The sequence below is a fragment of the Taudactylus pleione genome, unplaced genomic scaffold, assembly GCF_031769625.1.
Source record: "Taudactylus pleione unplaced genomic scaffold, aTauple2 ptg000053l, whole genome shotgun sequence".
In the NCBI taxonomy this organism is placed as follows: domain Eukaryota; kingdom Metazoa; phylum Chordata; class Amphibia; order Anura; family Myobatrachidae; genus Taudactylus; species Taudactylus pleione.
Genome location: NW_028284455.1, coordinates 42473097 through 42493142, shown reverse-complemented (window position 1 = coordinate 42493142; position 20046 = coordinate 42473097). Strand labels below are relative to the sequence as shown.

General features: G+C 42.8%; 1 protein-coding gene across 1 annotated transcript in view; it reads right to left on the bottom strand.

Annotated features, from left to right (window-relative positions):
- The window catches only part of MYRIP (myosin VIIA and Rab interacting protein), a 337437-nt gene that overhangs the window by 42762 nt on the left and 274629 nt on the right, over positions 1-20046 (bottom strand). The gene's annotated exons all lie outside the window — the stretch shown is intronic.

The following is a 20046-nucleotide window of genomic DNA, read 5'->3' as shown; positions in this document are numbered from 1 at the left end:
AATGTCACTTTGCTTTCTACCAAAATGATGATATATTGTTTTTTTCCCCAATGCTATCAGTCTTAACAAATAATAAATCACATAAACTGCAGACTAATCGAAAGTTGTACCACTCCCTTTGTCCCTAAAACAGCTACATGGACAGCAGTCTATCAATATATGTGGTCACACTCTCTGATGAAGTCATGTTCACCATGACGAAACACGTTGGTCCAAACCCATATGATTGGATGAGACACTCACTAACCTACCCTTTAGGAAGTAATGCGTTACAAATGTTTTTCCATTTGTTTTGTGGGATTTATAAAAATTATATCTCTTTTCTTTAAGTGAATAAAATAGTTTTAATTCACACTGGTAACCCTGCCTCATAAGTTTGCACTAAATATAAGTACACCTGTCTCCTTACATCAGAATCCTGCACTAGTCATTTCTCACACACTGAACCTGCATTTATTTTACTGTGAGGTGGTGATAAGGAATTATGCCTGCACTTGAAATACATAGTACCGCAAACAACAAGACTGCTGGGACCTTTAATAACAACTAAAGAATAATTACACTAATGGTGCATACACACGGTCAGATAAAAAGGATGATATAAACGATAACAATATCGTTTACTGTTTGATCGTTTATATCGTCCTTTCTTTTAACCCCTCCAACAACCAAACGATGGTTGATGCCAAGGTATGGATGGTCGTTATCAACCGTCGCCCATGCATGCAGGCCAACCTGGTCAATATCGACCAGGTTAGCCTGTTTACTATAGGGACCCGTGATCGTTGATCGCGGGTCGTTACGTCATTTGGGGGTTGGTGCATGTGGCTGGATGTTCGATATCGAACATCCAGCACATGCAGGGCGATCAGACAATGATATCTGATCGTTGTCTGATCGTCCTGTGTGTACGGTCCATTACATTATTCATATATTATACTGGAACTCTCTGCTTTGCATTATATAAAAATAGATATTACAGTGGAATATGCTTATCATCACAGGGTCTCACTTATGGACTCCAGAATCACAGTGGAAGTATTCACCAACATCATTCTAGGAACAAATTTCCAATTCTCTTTTTCTTTTCCCTACTTATACAAATCAGCAGAAACTCGAGCGCTGGGTCACACTAATTTTTATTGCATTCCAATCATATAATTTTTAATATTGCATTCCAATTTGAGATTTTGGATACCTCAAGAATCTAGCAGTTGTGTACCTGCTAGATTGTACAATGTATGCAGTATACACTTACTCTCAGCTGATAACAGGTGAGCACTTGTCTTTATACAAAGATTAAGGACCTGATTCAGAGTTGTACACAAACACAATGGTTTAAGTACAACTCAGATGTTTGGCAATATGCACATACGCAGGAATCACACTGAGCTTGTGCAATCTGTGTATGTGACGACGATCGCAGTGCCTCGTAAGACACAGTCTGATTAACAGGTTGTCGCTTTTTAGGGTGGGGATGGGGCAGCAAATGTCTGCGTTTTTGAAATGGGGTTGTCGTGTTGGCCCCATTTATGAGGCATGCCGAGATGAGGGTCTGTGTCTTCCGACACAGATTTCCTGGCCTCTACAACAGGATTTTACCAGATATCCTGAGTGACCTGAAGCTTACTCCAATGGGGATATTCACAAGAAGTTCTGTTTTCAGTCTCAGTTGCACACAGATAGTCTCCTGGAGTGTCTTAGTCACATTGCATTGCATTGTGACTTATATGCATTTCTGGCAAAAAAAAGACACCCGACACTAGTAGAGGTGCATGGGACCTCGTGGCTCACTCACACAAGGCATATCGCGCTGCATGGCGTTTTGATGCTAGATGAGAAAGGACACATCTGCATGTTGTACTTGCACACAGGGGTGATAATTAGTAAGATAAAGGACATTTGGAGATAGTATTTAGAGAATAATAAATAATCGAAAGTAATCAGCTCAGATACCACTTTTCTCATAGCAAATATGAAGATAAACTCAACACAATGATTCACTCAGGGAACTGGCAGATAATAATGGTACATTCATAGTGACTAAAGCACTACAAATAATTCATAATAATAACAAATACATTGCTACAATTGGGAAACCTTAGCAAAGTCACAGATAATGCCAGACGTAAGCTAACAAATTAACTAAACAGATCGCAATAGATAATAACTGGTATAAATTAATTTTTATACCTATAGATTGTCTATGAGTATTTATCACATGCTGATATATTCATTAACATCTGCACATGTTCAATTAGTATATATTGGGTATCATCAGTAGTCACACAACACAGCAGATCTGAAATTCATTATGTTCCCATGGTGATGCTACAGTATAATCTGAAACATAATTGCATATGGTAAACTTTCAAATGAAGAGATGTGTGTTTTGCAAGGAGAGATCCACTGCTGATTTACCTGCCTCTGCTGCCAAATGTATGCAATGCAGTGAATGAGTGGCGAGAGAGCCGGTGGATGGCAAATGGAGCAAAAACAGACACGTGTCTGCTGTTGAACACAAACTATCTGAAAGGCCCTGTTATCAATGGACATTGCAGGGTCTCCCTGGTAGAGAGTTCAATGAGAGGACATGTGAACATGTGTTTCGCCAGGGTTTGTTCACATCACAGCCTCACCTGAGGGTTACTCAGATGTCTGATGGTCATGCAGTTAGCCGATGCTTCGTCTTCAGACACAGCAGCAGATTATAGGAGTCTGTAGGAGGCGTCTATTTACCCAAGACACCTCCTACGGCATTAGCATATTTTAGCACAGCCGCTGCATACAAAGACGCAGTGGCTGTTGCTAACGTTTCCAACTCTGAATCAGGCCCTAAGTTACATCACAATAGCTATTTATGATTCAGTTCAGTGTCATGTACAGCATGGAGAAATATGTTACATTTCAACCTGCATGTATTTTGCAGCTGAATGACACCTTACATAATAAAACATTTTATTAGGCACTAACACGCTAGGCGCAGATTCTCTGTCAGAGTATGGCCTCCAATGTGAGCAATTTAAATGTCTGAGTTCGAAATCAGTTGAATAATATGCCCATGACATTCCCATAACACATCCATAAGATGGACCTTCTTTATTTATCTGAATTGCCATCTCCCAGTCATGCCCGGGAACACCCAGCACATTTCCAATACATTTCTGATACATCTCAATCTTAATTAGGGATGTTTTAGTTCCAAGGTACTTAAGTCAGAGAGCATGAAAAATGAATGCTCGTCATCAAGGTAATATTGAATTTTACATATAAATGGTTATTCTAACTTTTTTCCCTGTAAAGAATACAATGAAGACACATATGTTATAGATATATTTTTACTTGGACATGGATATTGTTCTATGAGAAATAATAATTTCAATTAATATAGAAGATTTACTGTAATTAGTGATACACTTGCAACTATTTTTTCTACTTAAGCAAATAAAGAATATCCAGCATTTTTGGTATATTAAAAATAAATTGGAAGACAATAAGAGGAAGACAAGGTCAAACTACTTGTGTAATGTTTCATAATAAAGAACATATCTGATGACCTAACAGCACTGCATGACAAACAGAACCCTTTATAAAAAAATCTGGACTTAAAAACATATTGTTACAATACCAAAACAAATGGCAAATTTAATTCACAGGATTAAAAACACTAATAATGTAATCTATAAATTATAGCTACATATATTATTTCCTGGAAGAAAAGCAACAAATCCATTTTAAAACCCAGTTTACAAATTATCCATCACAGCCTAGCTTTTGAAAATAATGATAAAAACAAAAAAAATAAACCTATTTGTGACAACTACATTATGCACTTAACTGAGGATTAGTAATTAAATTTATTTTCATAAGAGAAGATCTGCAATATTTTTTAAATTATCAAAACTTTCCATTAACAGGTAGCAGATGAACATTAGAAATAAAGGTTATTTATGATTACAGGTACTGTGTTTTAATATGCTTTGCTTAAATATATCAGGACCATGAATAAAAGCCAAATACACTTTGAGTTTTGGCCCTGTAAGAAAGGTAAAGAGTCATAATTAAGGAGATGAGAGCTGTTCCATACAGATCAGAACCTCTTCAAGAATAGGCAGAGTCTCCTGAAGTCCTCCAAGCCTCTAGTGCTTTTTACACTTACAAGTGCCAATTAGATTGAAATATCCACCAAGAACAGTATAGAAAAAGGGAGGGTAATCAATGCCACTTGAGTGTCGTGATGGGTTTCATGAGCTCAAACTCCTTAATATTACTAATGAAGGCCAAGGAATATCTTTTAGTGTTTCATATTTTTCCTGTTCATACACAAAAAAAAATATTTTTAAGGGCTTCTAAATTCTATGTGCTCTTGCTCAGACTAGATGTGAAAGCTTTCTAATGAGTGATGCGCCAATTGTAGCAATCTCATATGCACATTACAATAAAGTTATATTTTCTTATTAAAATAAGGATGAATTTCAAAACCAGTAAAATATAGGTATAGAACTTCATAACTATACTAAGATATATCTCTTTTCATGTGTCAGGGATACAGTATGGGGCAATGTAAAACTTCTTGTCTTAGGTGCTAGGAAAATAGACAAAATTCAAGTTGCACTTATTAGGCCTTATTAAAAGATGCATGCAGTTGAAGCCACTGGTGCGTATACTTGCGGAGGCGATAATATGCAAATACAAGCTTTAGCCTTCCACTCATGTACTAGCGTGCACCTGAATGTGCAAACACTGACTTTCAGAGTCCCTGCACACTGTAACAGTGCCAGTAATTCTTCACACTTCACCATTTTGTGCACCATCTTAAGCACTAGAGGAAGGGTTAGAGATTAGGATTATAAATACTTACTGGAATGCCGGAGGATTGGAGTTCTGACCTGGAAGTTACGGTAACATGACCTTTGGGATCCAGAAGATGTGGATGCAGCCACCAGGAGAAGATTTAAATCACTGCTGGGCCACAAGGACGAAATGTTGACATTCTAACATGTCGACATTTCATCACTGTCTACCATGATGAATGTGGACATGGTCAATGGCGACATTATGACCATGTCGACATTCTCATGACTGGCAACATTTCGTACCCAGCTTAGGGACTTGTTATGAAAGAATTAAACATACTGGTGTGCTTAAATGTCCTAAGCAGATCAAACATGGGGTTTTCATTTTGCAGAATAATGTTAGTGAAATTAGAGAAAAAGGCGGAAAATACACATGTTGTTGGTGTTTCTTTTTGTGCAGTTAGGAGTTAAATAAACAGCTTGGAGATGGCAGATAACAAGATCTTTACATATGACAGGGGTTTCAAAAACATATGGCCCACTTCAGTTTATTTAAGCTAACCTTGTTTGGCAGGTTAAGTATAGTTAGAACTTTTACATGCCTTATAGCAATTTTTAGGAATCTTGCATTGTTTGTGTGGATGGTATTTGATTAAACCAGAGGGACTCTGGAACTGTAAATATTTTGCAGATTAGCCTGGCTGGAATACATATAGGCGAGATCGAGTGGTCTAATTGTCAGCAGTGACTACTGTACATGGACGGCAGAATGCCGGCAGTACTATCCGGACATGCTGAAGAGAGAATTTTTACAATACGGGCATTATAACTTTAAACGTGCCATTTTCAATGCATATTTATTTTAAAGTTATAATGCCCACATGGTAAAAATGCTCTATGTAGCATTTTCGCTGTGTCGAGTGCCGCGGGCATTCTGCTGTCGATGTAGTCACTGTTGGAAATGAATCGCTAACTAATTTGTATACAATCGCAGATGAAGCATAAATAAGCATAATGATATGTGGCTCTAGTCTTTTCCCTTTTTCCCAGATTAGCATTAGAGTCACACAGAAGTACATAAAATTAAAATCTCAGTATTTAGTGTACCATTGCATTGCAAACTTTGCATCCTATTCGCAAAAGAAGTCAAAAGACAAAGTCTGTGGCTTGCCCAGTAGAACTATTTGATGTGATTTGAGCAAAGATGTATGTGGACACATCTTTGTGTGTGTGTCTATATATATATATATATATATATATATATATATATATATATATATATACACACAATGTCCGTGGGAAGGCACTCCTATAGATTGGAATAATCACCGTGGTGCACAGCAAGCAGAGATATGCAGGGAACAAAGATCAGTGGCACTCATCCGGATTTGGTAACAATATAAACTGAGTCAATTTGATCTTATATATATATATGTTCCTCATGTGTCCACACTCACTTAGAAGTAATCATCCTGCTGGGGTGCTACACATAACATTGGTGTAGGAAAAAAATCCATATTCCAAAAAGCTGTATAGTAAAATATAGGGGTGCACTCACTAGACTTTCAATCAAAGAGGTAACAAAGATTTATTCATCACATTAAAAATATATTCACCGACGTTTCAGTCCTCACAGGACCTTTGTCAAGGTACAATTAATCATTACACACACAGGCCTTAAATACCCAAAAGCCTACCCCCCAGAAGAAGACATATACAACACATAAATAACGGACACATAACTAACAATTAGTACTGGACTAACTAATTACCACATACTCAATATATCTGAGATCAATCCAGTGCATATCCAGGATCCAGTACTTGTATACACACCTTAATCAAACATCCCATAGCACCTGTTGTTACCTGTGCCACGCAGATGGATTGCGCGCTCCTGACAGCGTGTCCTCCGTCATCCGGTCACATGTGTAATCCCGATCAGCACATAAACACAGAACTCGCGGTAACTGATGCCGCGTCACTATTCAACTGCCGCCCTCATCTGAGTGTCAGGTCGCACTACAAGTGCGTCACTCGTAAACATCTAGCCTGGCAACAAATATATCACATGATCATGTGATCACTAGGCAACAATAAACATAGTGTACATATCTCTGGATAAAGCACGGAGGTCTCATATATAAATATCAAACACATACTTTGCCTATCATCAGGGGTGTATCTACCCATTGGCCAGGACAGCACTCACCAGGGGCGCCGGCCAAAGGGGGGGCGTCATCTGGCAGTGCCACCAGCAGCAATGGGTGGACTACCCCAGGGGCTTGAACTAGCCCCGCTAGTCCTCCGGGCCCCACAAGTGTAGGGCAGACTGCAGTGAGAGCGGTCTGCCCTACACAGTAACAAACAGACAGCCGCCAGCGGCTGTGTGTTATAGCAGCCAGCCAATGAGAGTCAGACAGGCTCTCATTGGCTGCTGCGTCATTGGAGGGAGCCAGCTGGAGCTCACTCATGAGCTCCGTCGTCCAGCTCCCCCCGCAGCAGGTAATGGGAGAGATGTCATGACATCTCTCCCATCCCATAGTGCAGTGTGAGAGTGGGCCCGGAGGAGGGGACAGCGGCGGTCGTCGGCAGGAGCGGGGATCAGGTAAGTTGCTTTTTTTTTCTTTGTGTTTTTTTTTTGTCTGACACAGCACAGGGGGAGGGGGAGGGGGGGCGAGTGTGGCTACTAGAGGGCACTGAATAGGGGGAGGCTGCTACTGGGGGCACTTTATGGATTGTTGCTGCTACTGGCGGCACTGTATAGGGGGGGCCGCTACTGGGGGCACGTTATGGGGGGATGGCCGCTACTGGGGGCACTGTATAGGGGGGGCTACTACTGGGGCACTACTACTGGGGGCACTGTATAGGGGGGACTACTACTTGGGACAATGCATAGGGTGGACTACTGTGGGCACTGCATAGGAGGACTACTACTTGGGGGCACTTCCTGAAATTATGGGGGTAGGGGGGTGCCAGTCCTTTTCCTTGCCAGGGGCGCTCGGATCCCTAGATACACCACTGCCTATCATAATCCAAGGAATAATGGTGGCTTCATGGAGTATATACAGCAGGATACCCATATAGACATATTACAACCATAAAAAATATCAAATGCATAGTATAGTAACAAAAGAGTATATATGCAATTATATCTCCCCAAACCATATCATAAATTCCTCAATATACATAGATAACCATATATATATAAAAATAAGACATTTATCAATCACCATTTATGCTAAGGTGGACGACTAGGACACCGACCATAGAAAAATAATTAAAATGTAAAAAGAAATATTAATAAGAAAAATAATTAGTAAAAAAACAATATAGAAAAATACAAAATGCAAAAAATTCCAGAGTAGTCAGTTGAGCCACATTGAATAATCATGCTTAGGAGTGCACCCTATAGGAAGATATTCAAATGTACAGATTCATTCAGGCCTTTTGGCCAGACTGTATCCAATTTGTATATCCACTGGGCTTCCCTACGTAGGAGCATTTCAGCTCTATCACCACCCCTCTGTAGTGGAGGCACCCTGTCGATAATCATACAGCGTAGTGAAGCTAGTTGATGGTGGTTTTGCACAAAATGTTGCGCTACTGGTTTGTCGAAATTACCAGTTTTCAAAGCCAATCTAAAATACGGACGATTATTAGTGATTCGTTCATGAAATGAGCACACCGTTTTGCCCACATAAACCAATGAACATGGGCATATGAGAATATAGACCAAGAAATCTGACAAGCATGTGAGTTGATGTTTAATGGCGATCTTTCGCCCATTATGTGGATGTGAGAAAAAACTACCTGCATTCATACTCCTGCAGGTCGTTCAGTTTAGGTATCTAAAACACCCAGTTTTGGTTGTAGATAACCAGCTTTCACTCTCCTCTCTCAGGTACAGATTAGGCCGCATCAATAAATCTCGCAGGTTAGGTCCTTTCCTGTATGCGATCAGAGGTTTTTTAGGAAGGGATTTGCCCAGTACAGGATCTGTAGTTACTATCTCCCAATTTTTCTTAATAGCAGTTCTACATTTGACACTGGCATGACTGCCAGTGTCAAATGTAGTTAGAAATACAAAATTATTTCCATCTTTATTCACCTTTTTACGTGAGATATTATTCTTAAAGATAGTTTGTGCCTTATCCAGGCATCTTTCAACAACCATTGGGTGATATCTCCTTAAGCTGGATCTCCATTGTCTCAGTATCCGAGTTGTTACGCATAACTCGGATAAATTGTGAAACCGGTAAGTTCTCCTTTAGTGGTTTTGGATGGTAACTATTAAAATTCAACAACGTATTCTGGTCGGTTATTTTTCTATATAGTCGGTGTCCAAAACCCTTTGCAGTGGCAAACACGGTCACATCTAGGAAGTGTATCTGCTGTGAATCACAGTGCAAGGTAAATTTAATCGGTGAGTGTAGTTCATTAAGTAAACGAACAATCTCAGTAGCTGATGTCGCGTTGCCACGCCACAGCAGAAACACTTCATCAATATAACGTTTGTAGTAACCGATGCTATCTCCAAACCTTGGGTAGATATAATGTTGTTCGTATTCGCTCATGAATATATTAGCATACACCGGTGCAATGTTACTCCCCATGGCAGTCCCAGAGGTTTGGAGATAGCATCGGTCACCAAACTTAAAATAGTTACATGTCAAAGTCAGATTTAAAAGTTCCAGCAGAAAGTCAATAGGTGGTTGGCTGTGATGATGTTGTAATACAGCATTCCTGACTGCTTGAATACCAGCCGTGTGAGGTATGACTGTATATAAAGATGACACATCCATAGTCATTAACAGGAGCCACAGATACCACCTTGAGATCTTTAATGAAGTCACCAGTATCTTTTATATAGCTTTCAATATATGTCACACAAGGCTGTAAGTAAGCATCCAGAAATTGAGATCCCCGGGCCGATATAATTGGTCGACCCGGGGACTTCTGTACGCATTTATGTACCTTAGGCAGTGAATACAATATAGGACTTATCGGAAAGTCTGTACGCATTAATTCAAACTCCATTTCAGTGATCCAACCACTCTTTAGAGCAACCTCAAGCAGTTTATCCAGTTTATTTTTAAAGATAAAGTAGTGGTCGGATCATTGTCTAAGACTCTATAAGTATTTGAGTCAGACAACTGTCTCAGAAGCTCCTCATTGTAATCACAAGTGTCCTGAACCACCATGGCCCCACCCTTGTTTGCTGGTCTTATAGTAATCAATTTATTTTTCAACTCTCCTATCGCCTGTCTTTCTAATCTGGTAAGATTATATCTGGTTTTTCTGTTTCTCTGGACCAGCTCTCCAACAGAGTGATCCATTATCCGTGTGAAGGTCTTGATGTTACTATTACTAGAGGCTGGGTCAATAAAGGCTTTTCTTTCTGAATGTTGGTATCATAGTTTCAGATTTGTTGCCACCAAATTTTTCTATTAGTGTCAATTTCCGTGAGGTGCAATAGCTATCGATATTCCACCTCATACTGTCAAATCAAACCGTTGGAATAAATGACAATGCACGTGACAGTACCCTTTCTTGGTCTGTACTAAGAACTGTTGAAGAGATATTTATGATTTTATCCAAGTATTCTTTGGGGTTTTGTTTGGTGTTTTTGGGTATTGCCTCTTCGCGGATGGGGTCTATTATGCTTGCCTGCATTGTATCCATCTGTGATCTTGTAGTGACATGAGAAAAAGGCTGGTAACGACCAGTCTGTATATCTGAGAAATCTCTATCAGAGGATGAGGCAGTAGAATAATTATCAAATTCAAGGGCCACGTCTGCTTTTAAAATATTTAGATCTACGTGAGGGTGTGTCTAACCCCACTAACCAACCATATACCCTATATTCACGACAATCTTTCTCAACCTTCTCCAATTTATTTCTTTTAAAGTTGACCAAATCGGCCTTATATTTATCAGTTTGAGTTTTTAGTTTTGCCAATCATTCCTCCGTTTTGTCAGATTGTAGTTTGGATTCTGAATCAGTACAAGTTATGTCCAGATCATTCCTTACTCTCTTAAGTTCCAAGCTGACTTCCTCTATTACCAAGAGCAACAAATCGAATGAGCATTTAAGGATCCCACACCATCGGCTGCAAAACACAGGGTTGTTGCAACCGATGGTGGGGATATTTCTGATTCAGAACCCCCTGGGAATCTGTTTCCTCCGATAGTAGTCAGAAAGAAACTGACCATGGAGTAGCAGGTCTATTTCACATTTTTCTAAATTCAATAATTTATGATATATATCTATAGCCTTTTCACCAGGGATATTTCCAAAATCAGATAACCCAAACAGAACACGCTCAGCCTCCTCATCTGTAAAAGACACTTGATTATACTCAGCAATAGAGAGCAGTTCAAGATTCACCAGATTATCCATATATACATACTCTATAATCTAACACAAGTAGAGGACCGTGTCCGCCACTGCAGTTTAGAGTATTGCGTCCAAAAGAAACACAGAAAAATAAATAGAAAAAATAAGAAAAAGTAAAAAAAGATAAAAAACTGCATATACTAATTTGAAAGAAACAAAAAAATTGAACAACAATATATTATAAATATCTCAAAAGAATGTAAAAATGAAAAGAAAAAAAAATATTCCTTATAGTAACATCCATCTAGTATCCATCTACGGTTGTGTAATAATATCCACAAGAAGATGCAATATATTGGTACTTCATCACATATTCAATTTCATATTGTATCAGGGTGCAGAACAAAGCTACTATGGAGTCATACAATATATCCATAGAAAACATGAGTTCCTCATGTGTCCACACTCCCTTAGAAGTAATCATCCGGCTGGGGTGCTACTATTTTGTTATTATACTATGCATTTGATATTTTATATGGTTGTGATATGTCAATAAGGGTATCCTGCTGTATATACTCCATGAGGCCACCATTATTCCTTGGATTATGTTAGGCAAAGCATGTGTTTGTTTTTTATATATGAGACCTCCGTGCTTTATCCAGAGATCCGTACACTATGTTTATTGTTGCCTAGTGATCACATGATCATGTGATATATTTGTTGCCAGGCTAGATGTTTTTACGAGTGACGCACTTGTAGTGTGACCTGACACTCAGATGAGGGCGGCAGTTGAATAGTGACGCGGCATCAGTTACCGCAAGTTTTGTGTTTATGGGCTGATCGGGATTACACATGTGACCAGATGACGCGCTGTCAGGAGCGTGCGATCCATCTGCGTGGCACAGGTAACAACAGATGCTATGGGATAAGGCCAGTGTGTGTAATGATCAATTGTACCTTAATTGTGTCCTGTGAGGACCAAAACGTTGGTGTATATATTTTTGATGTGAGGAATAAATAATCTTTGATACCTCTTTGATTGAAAGTCTGGTGAGTGCACCCCTACATTTTACTATAAAATACAGTTTTTGAAAATAAATGAGGGGATGTGTGATGGTGAAGTACTTCTTATACACTTGTGATGAAATGTGCTGAATCTGCAGTTAACCACATGGTGTCATGACATACCATATCTGTATTACGCAAGGGACACGTCCATTAAGACGTCAGCCTTAATGATCGTAATTTCATTGCTTTTTGGAGAATGAGTGGCAGAAATTCAATAGTTTGTGAATTTTCATATCATGTCTAAGCAGCCTTAATGGGGCAAGTGATACTGTAAGGTTTTTTGTCTATGGAATTTCATAGCTTTTTTAAAATGTATTAACTATCAGGGTTTGGATGAGCAAACCGGGCCACCTGCAGGGGAGAAGGGCAATAAAATGGTACACTAATGAAGGTGGAAGAGGAGCCAGAAAACAGGAGGTGGTTTGGGAGGTGCAGAGTGCGAGACGGCTGCAGGGGCAGGCTGTAGGCATGCAGGGTAGCGGCAGCAGCAGTGGTGCAGAGCAGTGGCAGTGGTGCAGTGCAAAGGGGGCATCAGCAGGCGACAGAGGGCTCACTGGTAGTGCGCATGCACCTGAGAAAATAAAATAAGTCACAGATGCACGAATGCAGCAGTGAGATCCATCTACGCATCTATGTTAAAAATTAAATGTGTAAAATAAAAAAAGTGCCCCCCCCTCCCAACACAACCAGCTCCGAGCGTTTAACAGCCAGCCCTCGTTGAGTTTAAACACAGGGGAAAAATGACGTAGGGGTCCCCTGTACTGAAGCACAACCAGCACTGGGCTAGTCAGAACCAGCCCTGGTTGCCAAAATACGGGGGGACAAATGATGTAGGGGTCACCCGTATTCAGCGCAACCAGCACTGGGCTCTGAGCCGGCCCTGGTTCTGGAAATACAGGGGGAAAAAATGCGTAGTGGTCCCCCTGTATTTACCAGAACCAGCACCGGACTCTTTCTAGCATGGGGGTGATGCCAAAGCCAGGGGAACCCTTTCACCAGGCCCCCCCAGCCGCATCACCCCTGACCGATAGTCAGCACAGGCCGGGGATCCATGGGGACCCTCCTCTCCAGGGCACCCCAGGCCCAGGCTGATAGCCCAGGGCTATCCCCATCACCCCTGGGCGGTGGGTGCTGGGTTAATTGTGTAGTGTGGTGCATATGAAAATCTAAATATTGTCTTTTGCAGTAGTACTACAGGTCCCAGCAGGCACCCCCGCATACTGGCATTTGGAAAACCACAAGTACCAGCAGGCGGGGCACTAAGGGCCTGCTGGTACCCATAGTACCCCTGCAAAAGAAATATTAAAATAAAACGAACAGACACCGTTTTTTAAAATATTTTATTTAGCAGCATCTTCACCTGGGAGGCGGCAGCTTTTAAGCTCTTTTTCATGGTTCCCGCTCCCCCAGGACTTCTATGGCATCTTCACCTGGAGAGCGGTGGCCATTAAGCTCTTTTTCCCGGCCACCACCCATCCGCGGCGTCTTCTGTCTTTGGCAGCTTTTCTCTGCTGTCTCCCGGCCGACGACTGAGTGGACGGCGCCTCGCGCTGGCTGTATTTAAGCCAGCTGAGGGGGTGGTTCAATGATGTCGCAGGCCATGATTGGCTCGTGGTGGCCATCTTTGAATTTCAAAAATGAAAAGGGCACGCTCGGTTCTCACCATTGAAGTCAAAGGTGAGAACAGCTCATTAGGTGAGTATGTGAGATAGTGTGTGTGCATGTATGTTTTAATAAAATTGTACTTTTCTATGGTGTGTGTGTGTTGTGTTTTTTTAATATTGCTTTTGCTGTAGAACTACAGTTACCAGCAGGCCCGTAATGCCCCGCATGCTTGTACTTAAGGTTCTTCAAGTACCAGCATGTGGGGGAGGCTTGCTGGGAACTGTAGTCCCACAGCAAAAGACAATATTTTAACTTTACTTGCACAATTAACCCGGCACCCACCGCCTAGGGGTGCTGGGGATAGCCCCGGGCTATCAGCCTGGGGTGCCCTGGAGAGGGTGATGCTTCAGCTGTGGGGTCCAGTGAAAGGGCTTCCCTGGCTGTGGCATCACCTCCCCCCCCCGCTAGAAAGAGTCCGGTGCTGTTTCTGGCAAATACAGGGGGACCATATGCATTTTTTCCCTCTGTATTTCCAAAACCAGGGCCGGCTCAGAGCCCAGTGCTTGTTGCGCTGAATACGGGGGACCCCTACGTCATTTGTCCCCCGTATTTTGGCAACCAGGACTGGTTCTGAAAAGCCTGGTGCTGGTTGTGCTTCATACAGGGGACCCCTACGTCATTTGTTCCCTGTATTTAGCACAACCAGTACTGGCTTTCCAAAGCCCGATGCTGGTTGTTCTTTTTGGGGAGGGGGGCCATGCCATTTTTGATTTTTAATTTTTTTTCACTTAATTAAACACAGACGCACAGACGGGTCTCACTGACCTGTCCCTGCTTCTGTGTTTGTTTTTTTTAAACACAGATGCAGGTATCACGGATATTCCAGATCAGAGCCTGCATCTGTGTGCTCCTACCTCCCCCGGGACCTAATGCCTGCACCACCGCCGCCTGCACTGCCGCCGCTACCCTCCCCTGTTCCCGGCCGCCGCTAATGCCCGTTAACCCCTACCCCCTCTCCCCCGCATGTGGTCACAGCAAACGCCGGCTTCCTTCCCCCCGAACCCGGCCCCTGCCCGCTAAAGGCATCCATCTTGCTGCACCCAAATGAAGCCACAGTGATTACACCTGCTGAAGGCTCCTACTGCAGCTGCGCAAGGAATTGAAACTTCCTATTTGTATAATGGCAGATTTGTGAGGTAATAGTTTAAAAACTGTAATTTTCTCAATTACCTGAACCCCAAAAGGCCCTATTCTGGAACAATAGCTACCTAATGAAACAAATCCCAAGTCTATTTTCCCCCTACCCTGAGTTAACCTTCCCACAAATTCCCAATAGAGAACAGCAGAAAAGTTGTCCTAATTAAGAATGCCAGGAAAAAGTGACAGTTGGAGCGTTAGATTACTCAAAAATCCTATTTTTTTTTATGTTTTTGCCCTGAAATTTGCACGCAGCACCGAGCGACAGTTCTACCCATCCGTGCCACATTTCAGCCCGGTACCTCCAAAAGCTTTTGAGGTGTATCCCCTTAAACCCCCTGCCCCCCCCTTCGGAATTCTCTATGGAGATTTCCGTTTTTTTATATTGCCATGCCCTTATAATAGACATCTGAGCGACAGCGACATGTGAAAGTGTAAGGTTTTTTGTCTATGGAATTTCCATGCTTTTTTAAAATGTATTAACTATCGGGGTTTGGAGGAGCAAACCGGGCCACCTGCAGGGGAGAAGGGCAACAAAATGGTACATTAGCGCAGGTGGAGGAAGACCGGCACACAGGAGGTGTTTTTGGGGTGCACAGGAAGAGATGGCTGCAGGGGTGGGCTGCAGTAGTACGGGGCAGCGACAGCAGTGGGGGTCCTTAGCAGTGGCAGCAGTAGGGCAGTGCACAGGGGCATCAACGAGCGACAGATGGGCTCACTGACGCTGAGCATGCATCTGAAATAAAATCAATAAGACACAGATGCGTGGATGTATCAGTGAGATCCATCTATGCATCTATGTTAAAAATTTCATATGTTTAAAATAATAAAAAAAGAGGACATGCCCCCCCCCCAAAGCACAATCAAGCCCCGGGCTTCTCAGTGCTGGTCCTGGTTATGAAAATAATGAGGACAAAAAGCGTAGGGATCCCTTGCATTTAGCACAACCAGCACTGGGCTTTTTAGAGTCAGCCCTGGTTGTCAAAATACAGGGGACAAAAGACATAGGGGTCCCCTGTATTTAGCAACCCCAGCACTGGGCTCAGCCGAGCCGGTCCTGGTTTTGGAAATACAGGGGACTAAAAGCAAAGGGGTCCCCTGTATTTTCCATAACCAGCACCGAGCTCTTTCTAGTGGGGGGATAATGCCATAGCCATGGGAACCCTTCCACCGGGTCCCCCGGCCGAAGAATTAACCCTGACCGCTAGTCAGCCCAGGCTGAGGATCATAGGACCCCTCCACAAAAAGGCACCCCAGGCCTGGGCTGATAGTCCGTGGCTATCCATGGCTCCCCTGGGTGGTGGGTGCCAGGTTGATTGTGTAAAGTGGCCCCTCCCCCTAAAGCACAACCAGCCCCGGGCTCTTCACTGCCAGTCCTGGTTGTGAAAATACTGAGGACAAATGACATAGGGGTCGCCTGTATTTAACACAACCAGCACCGAGCTATTCAGAACCAGTCCTGGTTGCCAAAATACAGGGGACAAAGAGATCCCCCATATTCAGCGCAACCAGCACAGGGCTCTGAGCCGGTTCTGGAAATACAGGGGGAAAAAAATTAGGGTCCCCCTGTATTATCCAGAATCAGCACCGGACTTTGCCTAGCGGGTGGCTAATGCCACAGCCAGGGGAGCCCTTTCACTGGGTCCCCCAACTGAAGCATCAACCCTGACTGCTAGTCAGCCCAGACTGGGGAACTGGGGATCCCCCAATAAAGGGGTCCCTTTCTCCAGGGCACCCAAGGCCAAGGCTGATAGTCCAGGGCTATCCCCGGCACTTCTGGGCAGTGGGTGCCGGGTTGATTGTGTAATGTGGTGCATTTGAAAGAATATTGTCTTTTATGGGTAAACTATAGGTCTCTTTTACGTGGCCACTGCCAACCTAGGGCTCCGGCATCTTCATCTGGCATACACCAACCTGCCAGGGCTTTGACGTTTTGGCCTGGCGGGCACAAACCTGCCAGGGCTTCGGCGTCTTCGCCTGGGGGGCGGCAGTCTTTCAGCTCTTTTACGTGGCCACCGTCACACCAGGACTTCGTCGTCTTTGCCTGGCGGGCACCAACCCGCCAGGTCGTCGGTGTCTTCACCTGGCAGGCACCAACCCCCCAGGGTTTGACGTCTTCGTCTAGCGGGCACCAACTCGCGCGGGCTTATATAAGCTAGCCAAGGGGGCAGGGCGATTTGCGAGCCATGATTGGCTCGTGGTGGCCATATTTGAATTTCAAAAATGTCGCTGAGGCTCCATTTTTTAAATGGGCTCTGCTGCCGAACTCAGCAGAATGGCTGGCATGGACTGAATCCTCTTGAATCCAGGCCAACCCGCACAGACGTGGGGTTCCACCGCTGCCGGGTCCAGCACCGATGCAGCCCGCTCCACCGCTGCCGTCCACTCCACCACCGCCGGGTCTTTGGTAAGTAATTACCGTACCGCCGCCGGATCCCCGTCACCGCTTCTGCCCACTGCCGGGTCGCCCTGCCGCTAATGCATGCAAAAGGCAGCCATCTTGTTGCACCCAGGTGAACCCACTACAGTACACCTCCCTGCTGGAAGGCTCATACTGAGGCTGCCCAACAAGTTGAACTCCCTATCTCTATAATAGGGCATTTGTGAGGTAATAGTTTAAAAACTGTAACTTTCTCAATTACCTGAACCCCAAAAGGCCCTACATTGGAACAAGAGCTACCTAATAAAACAAACCCCAAGTCTAAATTTGCCCCCTACTCTGAGTTATGCCTTCTCAAAAATTCCCCATAGAGAAAAGCAGAAAAGTGGTCCTAACTGAGTGTCAGAAAAAGCTGAAAGTTGAAACTTTAGATTACTCCCAAATCCTATTTTTTTTGTCCTGAAAATTGGCACGCAACACCGAGCAACAGTTCTACCTGTCCATGCCAAATTTCAGCTTGGTACCTCCTATAGCTTTTGAGGCATAGCCCCTTAAACACCATGACCCTTACTCCAGAATTCTCTTTCGAGAATTCAGTTTTTTTCGAGTCAGCCTTGATATAAGGTCAAGACCGTGCCCTTATAATATATATATATATATACATATATATATATATATATATATATATATATACACAGTATATATATATATATATATATATATATAATGATAACAGTTACAGGCTAGGAGGTATTATTTTGGATGGTGTATAACCACAGCTGTCTGCAGCTCAGTGTTGGGCCATTTTGTGTCCTTTAAGAGGAAGGAAAAGACCGCTCAGAGGAGCTGAGGAGACACTCAGTGCAGGGCCATCTTAACATTTGGGCTGTTGCCCAGGTGCCCATGATTCTAGAGCCTTAAAGCAGGGGTGGACTGAGCTTGGGGGCTTCTACATGTGACAGCTCATTCAATGCATAGGGCAGCCAGCTAAGAGGCAGGCAGAGAAATATGCTCCCCAGCCACTCTGATTGTTAATTACACATTGGCTGCAAGCCGTGTGGCTGTTGATTGACAGCCACGTGGCTAACAGCCAATCAGCGGCCTCTTACTCTAGAGGGGCCTATGATTGGCTGGCGGCCCGGTAATTGACATAACCCACGAGGTCTCCATCATGGAAACACATAAATCTCTTCACTGGCCGTGGGTTGCGGTTTGTTTTCCCGGGCTGGGACTCTACTGGAGAGGAGGACCGACCTGTGCCAAGAGGTAGGTATTTCATTTTTTTTTTTTATGGATAACCGTGGATCTCTACTGGAGAAGGGGGCCGATCACCGGGGAGAAGGGGAGTATGTATGTGTGTTTCGTGTGTAAAAAAACTGTACTGTCGTTTTTTTTTATATTTTTTTTTACAGTGGGGGTACCGGTGCTGGCTACCTGCAGGCACTTGTAGTTCCACAAGTGCCAAAGGGCAGACATGCTGGCACCTAAGGTCTCACTGTAAAAAACTATAGTATACATCATTTATTAACACTATATCCCCTGAACCCACAGCCAGGGGTGCAGGGAAGAGCCCCGGGCTGACTAGTTTAGGTGTTAATGCGTTGGCTGGGGAGACCCGGTGAAAGGGTCCCCTGGCTGTGGCATTACTCTCTGGCTAGTTTGAGTCCAGTGCTGGTTTTAAAAACACGGGGACCCCCACACCATTTTTCCCCCGTGTTTTTAAAATCCCACAAATTTTTTTTAACATTAACCCTTTATTCATTACAGGCAGAAACATACACGGATCACACTGGTCTGTGTATGTTTCTGCAAGACACGCTACTCAGAATGGGGTCTATTTCAAACTTCTACTATTTAACCATGTTTGCTTCAATTACACCCATGATTATAATCAAGATTCTTGGTAAATTCCCGTGTCATATTCCTGTCTATGGAAAGTACTGCCGTGTTCAGACGATGGTGTATCAATTTCTATTAGTATTTACGGGTGCATTTTAACTTCTGATTCGGCAATGTTCACCTCTAGTAAATTGCCGAGTTTGTAAAATTGTCAAAATACTCCCGTTAATGCAAAATCAGACAAACACGGAGCTTAGTAAATTTACCCCTATGTTAGGGAATTGATATTTGCGTCATTGTTAAGTACAGAATATGGAAAGAAAAAAAATTCAATTAAATTGGCTTATGCCGTGTTGAACATATGCATGTTTGTTTTTTTCTGTATTTTTGTGGGTGGTATAAAAAGTGTAAATCATTTTAAAAAGATTGTTTCTTAGCTGTTAAAGTACAGGTCCCACAAAGCTCTGTCATGACTAAAGTGTTTGGGTATGCATATCCTGGTACCTGTAGTCTATCTGTGAAAAAAGACATCTTTTCTTGTCTCCTGTAAGGAGCAGTATATCTTATGGCTCATGGCTCCTCTAGACACATGCTATACATGATTACTGTATATTATAGATGTAGCTGCCTATTCCCCTGGGTACTAACCAAAAGAGAAATGGGTTTTGGTTAACTGAAGGAATGTAGCAGAATATACTGAATATCCCACAGCATATCTGTATACCTTTATGGAAACCCTATTCTTTAGAACTACATCACAGACAATTTCACTTTAAATATAACGGTATTTAGAATGTTTGGTATGAATAAAATACTAATGC